This window comes from Capsicum annuum, chromosome 5 (assembly GCF_002878395.1).
Source record: "Capsicum annuum cultivar UCD-10X-F1 chromosome 5, UCD10Xv1.1, whole genome shotgun sequence".
NCBI lineage: Eukaryota > Viridiplantae > Streptophyta > Magnoliopsida > Solanales > Solanaceae > Capsicum > Capsicum annuum.
Genome location: NC_061115.1, coordinates 41404828 through 41412557, shown reverse-complemented (window position 1 = coordinate 41412557; position 7730 = coordinate 41404828). Strand labels below are relative to the sequence as shown.

At 25.0% G+C, this 7730-nt stretch overlaps 1 long non-coding RNA gene across 1 annotated transcript in view; it reads right to left on the bottom strand.

Moving 5' to 3' along the window:
- Positions 1-7274, bottom strand: part of LOC107870721 — a 14195-nt gene extending 6921 nt beyond the window's left edge. Inside the window, exon 1 of the long non-coding RNA XR_001674296.2 lies at positions 7010-7274. This is a non-coding gene — a long non-coding RNA (uncharacterized LOC107870721). The remainder of the gene's footprint in view (positions 1-7009) is intronic.
- Between the last annotated feature and the right edge of the window lie 456 nt (positions 7275-7730).

The window sequence follows — 7730 nt, the reverse complement described above, 5'->3', positions numbered from 1 at the left end:
TAGTCAAAACAGGTTTTAACTAGGCTTGGGTTAGTTTTGGGTAGTGCGATTAATTTATTGTATCCTTGTAGTTTTTGGGTTATATAATTGGTATTTGGTTCTTTGATGTCTGTAGCTCTGGGGTTATGGTTTAGAAAGGTTTGTACTCTGTATATATTTTCTATGTATTTCTGGGCGGTGTAGTTGTATACTTTTTTGTCTTGGTTTAGGCTATCTCGGTATGTGTTAACTTGTGGGGGTATGAATAAATGGTCTTTTTGTGTTTTTGGGGTAAATGGTTTTTCAAATATTTTGTTCATATTTGCATTCTGGTATCTTGGCCTATTAACTCCTTTGCTTGTACCTGCAGAAGTAGATTGATAAATGTTATGGGTTTTATGGAGTGTCCCAACGTCTCCTTCTAGCTCTGGATTTTTAATGTCTTCCGATCGACATAGCTCTGCACACTGCTGAGTTAGCTGATTTGTAGCTATAGACTTCAGTTTATCTTCATTAGTCTTTAGCTTTTCTATCTCATTACCCATACTGTCCACTTTCATTGAAAGCGTAGTTAGGGTGTTAAGTATTTTTTCTAGAGTGTCTTCCTCTACTATTTCAGTCTGTGTAGCTTTGTCTTGATATGTAATCTGCAATAACATTTTTGTTAGTACTGATCACTTCAATTGTAAATGTGAAATTTAATATATTTAAAACTAGTCTTCGAATCTCTTTTGTTGTAACTGAATTTTGTATTTTCTTTGTTAACCACCAGCGTACCTGTGTATTATCTGTTCGTACAATAAATTTGTTATATACAATATATGCTAATAAACATTTATATAATGAACATAATTCTTTCCTATTTATTTCCCATTTTATTTCTGTCTCGTTGAACGTACCTGAGTAGTATCTACAATGGTGTTCTATTTTTTCTGCTTCATATCGATATTTAAGTACTCCTCCGTAACTATATTCACTTGCATCTGCTTCTACTATATATATAAATTTTTTATTTTCATCTGGAAATTGCAATTTTGGTAATTCTCTACAAAGTAATTTTATTTTTTGAACTTGTTTTTTATCTTTTTCATCATAATTATATTCTATATCCTTTTTTAATTTTTTCTGCAGTGGTTTTAAGGTTTCTGCTAATTTTGGAATATATTCTCTTACTTGGTTTACTTATCCTAAAAATGATTGTAATTTCTTTTTTGTATCTAATTCTTCTTTCGAATTTATTATTTTTTGTACTATATGTTGTTGCATTTTTACTCCACTTTTATCTATTTGTATTCCTAAAAATTCTATCTGGTTTTTCATAATTTCAGCTTTCTTTTTGCTTAGACTTATTCCTGATTTTTCTATTATATCTGTGAACTGTTCTAATAATTTTAAATGTTCTTCTTTAGTTTTTGTATATAATAATATATCATCTATGTATACTATGCAATTAGATAATTGTTTAAAATAATTATCCATAAAATGTTGATATCTACCTGGTGCATTTTTATATCCAAATGGTAATACGTTCCATTCATAAAATCCTTGTGGTACCGTAAATGCGATTAATTCTTTAGATTCTTCTTCTAACTTTAGGTGGTAAAATCCTGATTTACAATCAAATTTGCTAAAATAATTATATCCTTGGATTTGTCTTATTTTTAATATTTTATTTGGTATCGGATAATTATATGTTATAGTTTTTGCATTTAAATTTCTATAGTCAATAACCATCCTACTTTTTCCTCTTTTTTGTTCACTATGTTTATTTACTATAAATGCTGGACTATTATGTTTACTATTACTTTTTTGTATATATTGTTTTTCTAATAATTCATCTATGTGCATTTTAAATTCTTTTAAATCATCAAAATTATATGTTAATGATTTTTGTGTTATTATGCTATTCTTATCTATTAATTCAATTTTTATAGTAGTTTTGTGTTTTTCCCATCCTTTTAATGGATCTTCACTATATAATTGTTCTAATTTTTTCTGAATTATTTCTATTTTATTTATTGAAAATATAGTTATTTCTGTTTTATTTATCGAAAATACTACTAGTTCTACTGTATCTTCAGTATTGTTTATATTTTCTAACTTTTGTGTAATTTTTTCACTTCCTTTTATCCAATCAGTTTTCTTTCTTATTTTATTATTAACTCTTTTTGCTTTTACTTTTTGTTTGCATGGTGTTGTAAACCACCAGTCTGTTTTGGTTATTATATGTGGGTATAATTTATCTAAAAATGGCATTCCTAAAAGTATATCTTTTGATGTTAATTCATAATTATAAATTTCTTCTATTGTTAATATCTTATCCCATACTTGTATTTTTACATTTCTAGCTTTATAAGTAATTAAGCTTCCTTCATTATTAAATCCTTTAACTATTATTGGTGTTTTTAGTTTATCCCATTTGCTTTCTAGTAAGCAATTATATCTACATAAATTAGCTTCTGCTCCTGTATCTATCATAGGCGTATAATATCTACTGTAATATCCTTCTACTACTATCTTCATTAATACATATATCTTCATTTCATGTTAAGGCTCTTTTTAAGAATATCTTTTCTTTGTTATGTGTTAAGGTTAGTTGTGTATGTTCTATATTATATGGTTTTACTTGTTCTAACCATTTTATTCCTAATATTATATCTGCTTTTTGCATTTCTTCCTTTATTTTGAATTCTATTTTTATTTTTCTAACTCCTAACATTATTTCTTTTTCTGCTATATTTTTATTATTTATTAAACTTCTTGGTAGATCTGGGCATATATCATTGTCAGTTTTTATTTCTTCATTTTTTACTAGATACTTTGCTATATGATTTTCTTCTTGTCCTGTATTCAAAAGTATTAAATATTCTTTTTCATTTATTTTTCCCGTTATGTAATATTGGTTTAAATTACTTATTGAATTTGTTTCATAACTTGTTCTTTTTGATGAGCTTGATGATTCTGGCTTTTCATTAGCTATTCTTTTCGTTGTACTTATTCTATCATTTACTATTTCTAAATTTTCTTCTGTATCTATGTCTCTATAGGTATAATCATTATAATCTATTGTTTTTACTATTTGTTCGAATGGGCTTTCTATTTGTATTTTGTTAATCTTATTTTTTCCTGTTATTTTATGTTTTGTTGTTAATACATATAGATTTTTACATCTTGCTGTAAATATTTTACTTCCTAGGGTTAATTCTATTCCTGATATTTTCCAATATAATACTAATGATTTATCTATATTCCTATCTGTTACTGCTACTGAATAATTTGCACTTATTATAAATTTAAATTTTTGGTATATTAGATTTCTTTTTACGGCAGTTAGTATGCTTTTTTCTATAGGTTTTATAATTCTATCGTCTGCTAAATATAATTCTATTGGTGTATCTATTCCTTCTCTAAAACATGCTTTTATTAATATCTCTGTACCTCCAAGGTGTACATATTTTATTGGATCTCCTTTACTTTTTATATCATTTATTTCTTTATTAATTATTCTTTTTGTTACTAATGGTATACTAGCTTTTCCTTTTGCATATTTGCAGTCTATTACATGTTCCTTTTGGCACACTACATAATATTCATCTTTTTTCCTAGTAAAAATATTTTTTATTGTTGGTATTTTAAATATTTTCTCTACACTTAAATCTAATTCTTTTCCTTTTATTTCATCAAATATATTACTGTCAAATATTATTTTTTGTTTTGTTCCTTCATCATTTAAATATTCTTCCTTTGTTATTATTTTTATATTTTCTTCAGTCATTTGATTCATCTATTTCGCTATCTATTTCATTATCTGTTTCGTTTTCTGAAATTTCATATATACTATCTTCACTTTCTAATTCATAATCTATATAATCTATCTGCATATATTCGGTATTATCTATTTTTATTTCTGATATTTGTTTATTTTTTGGGTTTTTAGGTAATTTACAATCTCTAGCTAAATGTCCTAACTTTCCACAATTATAACAAGTACATTCTTTTATAGATTTCTTCTTTCTATATGGTCTTTTATGTTTATAATTTTTTACATAATATCTTTTTCTTGGTTTCTTATATTTATATTTTGATTTTTTATATTTCTTATATTTCTTATGTCTTTTTCTTTTCTTATAATATCTTTCTTCGCATCCAAATTGGGGTGCTATTTTATTTTTGCAACAAGCTAAATTTCTTATTAATGTTTTTTCCATTTTTAATTCTTCTCTATATTTTTCACATAAGTTTCTATACCATTGTTGTAAATATTTTATTCTTGCTCCTAACGTATCTACTATTTTTGCTTCTTCCCAACTTTTTATTATTTTCGAACTAAATGGCTCGGGTAATTTATTAAAATATAATTTTCTTATTTCTTTACTTTCTTCTATACTATATGCTCCTTTGTAATAATATTCTTTAAATGCGCAAGTATATTCATCTATATAACACATATTACATATTGCTAATTTTAATATTAAATTTCTATTTGTATCTTTTTCTTCATTTTGTTCTTCTTCAATTGTTGTCGTACTACCAAATTCATCTTTTATAGCTGTTTCATATTTTTTTAATAATTCTATAGGTGTTAGTTTAGTTGTTGTCGATGATGTTCCTTCTATAGGTTTATTAATTCTTAATACTTTTTTGCTATTTTCGGTTAGATTTGCAAACCATAGTTTTACTGATCCTATTAGTGTTTTTTCTATATATTCCGGTGCATCTGTTATATTTATATTATTATCTAATAATTGTTTTGTCATATATCCTATCCATAATTGTATTGTTTTTTCTGTATCTATTACACAGTCTAGATCTAAAAAGTTATAATTTTTATTCACTATTTGTTTTGGTATCCATTTATCATATTCATTATATTTTTTAAACTTATTCTTATAATATATAGGTTTTCTTATTTCTGTTGTTTTAGGGATTATATTTTCATTTTCTTTTTTATCAAGAGTATTTATTTCTATTTGGGTATTTTCTAAGTTTTCCTCATTAATTTTTTGTTCTTCATTGATTTCTAAATTTTTTGTATTTGTTAATATTTCTGTGTATGTTTCACTATCTTCGGACTCATAATTATCTGTCTCTTCAATATCTATATTATTTATTTCTAATTCTTCGTTTTTTATTTCTAATTTTTCCTTAAATTGATTTATCTCATTTAGTAATTTCTGTTCTCTATCTTTTTCTTCTTTTTCTTTTTGTCTTTGTTCATACAGTTCTTTTAACATTTGTAATTCTTTTTCTAATTCAGCAATTCTACTATTTTTGGTTTCTTCTATTTTTCGTATTTCTTCCGTAGTTTGTTGTTTTATTTTTTCTATTTCCTTTTTCCTATTTATCTCTTCATTTTCTTTTTCTATTCTTACCATTGCTGTTAATTTATCTTCTAATTTTAATTCTTCTTTTTCTAACATTAGATATAAATGTTCACCTATTTTCTTATATCTTCGTCCTAGATTAGAAAATACTATTTTTATTTTTGATCCTTCGTAGTTTTCATATATTTTTTCATCTATTATAAATTCTTCTTTATTCATTTTATTGTGAATAGGTCATGTTGATATACATATTCTAAACTATCTATTTGTGATTCTAATTTTGATATTTCATCTTTTTGTGTATCTATTGAATTTTTACTAACTCCGGCAAATATATTATAATGTAGTCTTTCTATTCTTATTTTTAATTCTTTTCGTTTTTCAGAGATAATTTGTTTTAATTCTTTATATCGTTGTATTTTATTCATTTTAAATTATATTTATAATATCTCGGTGGATATCTAAATTTAATTTTATCATAATTAGGTGGTATATGTTTCATTCTTCTCGATTTTAAATGTGTTATTAATTTTGATTCAATATTAGATATTAATGTAATTAAGTAGGCTAGTTTTTGTGGATTTTCTTTTGTTTTATTTAGACTTATATATTCTGAATAATTACTAATTAAAGATTCTTTAATTTTTCTAAAAGCTTCTCTATTTTTAAATGGTCTTCGCATAATTAATTAATTATAAGTAAATTGTTTTAACTCTAAATCTAATTTTGACTCTAACATGTATATTCTAACTCTAATATATATATCTCTTCTGTACTGTTTAAATTGCTGTGCTTTGATACCATTTATAGGGGGGTGTGCGGATTTAATAGGTATAATAGATTTAGTAGGTTTATTTATATAACTAATAACTTACTTTGAAATTTTAAGATTTAATCATTCAATGATATATAGTAGAATTGTTATCAACATAAAATTATATTTATTAGAGTGTTAAAGTTAAGCAAAAAAAATAATTTTTATTTGTGACATATCCTATTTACAAAATTAAAGTGTGTATTCAATCATGCAATTTGTTTTCGAGCTTTGATCAATAAGTATATTTTAAGTTAATGGAATAGTTTTTTTAATGACAAAAATTATTTTGAGGGAAATTAGATAAATTGAAAAGAAATAACTTACATTGAATTAATTGAAAAAGATTTAAAGAAATTTAAGGGCATTTTTATCTTTACTCATATTTTTTCATGCATTACAATCCATGAATTACTAATACGATGTATTAGTTATACATCCTATAATATTATGTAGGTGTATAACTAATACATGTATTAATTATATATTGCTCCAAATTTGCAACCAAACAATATATTAAATAATATCACACTTTAATGCTTGGATTAGAAAAATAATACACCCTACTAAACGGTTTTGATGAAACATTTGATTAATACTAAATGGTCAATATTAATGTCGCTGAGTGTTGGTTAGATTAAGTAATGTAAAATTAAAAGCATAAATAGCTGCAAGAAGGTAACTTTCGTTCACAAATGAAAGTAGTTTATTCCTATTTGGTGCAAAATATTATCAAAAATATATTTTATGATAATTTAGCAAACACCATCAAATGATTTTCTTTTGGAAATCATTTTCATGGTAGATGACTTCCACTATATAACAAATATACGTAGATATAGAAATCAATGCAGGTAAATTATATAGAGAGAGAGGGAGAAAGGCATGTTACCATCGTTATACTTCCAGTTAACTATCGAACCAATCTTTAAGCTTTCACCTTCGTGATCCATCTCAAAATGGCTCACCTTACTAGAGCTTTTGTTGAGTATATGTCGAGGATTGGTGTGCAAAATCTCATGAATCTAGTGTCCTCCGCACTTCACCTCTATTGAACCAATCAACTTACCTTTCACACCTATAATTTCTTTCTTCGATATAGCAAAAGATTTGAAAAGGAGGTGGTGATAAATTGGTTAAAAGTTCTATGCTTTATATAGACAAATATTTCAATTAGATGTGTGAAATATATTTTTTTCTATTCATTTTATATTACTTGTCACTGTATGAGGAATAGATGTTTCATTTTACTTGTTTAATTTTAAAAATTGAGATAATTTTACTATATTTTTTTCAAATATAATTAATATCAAAAAACTATATAACTAATAAAATATATTTAAAATTCAGAATATTATTAATAATATTAAGTACTAAAATATCCCTTAATAAAAAATTTCTAAAGAATTATGTCAAGTGATATAAAATGAACTATCACCAAAAGATGTGGTGCAGTGGATGAAACTGTTTCTCCTTTAACTAGAGGTCTCGGGTTCGAACTCTGAGTATGAAAAAATCATTGATAAGGAGCGCTACCCCCGAATGGAATCCTACCTGGTGCAAATCCAAATTAATCGAGCTTCAAAACGGTTACCGGATACCGATTTAGAAAA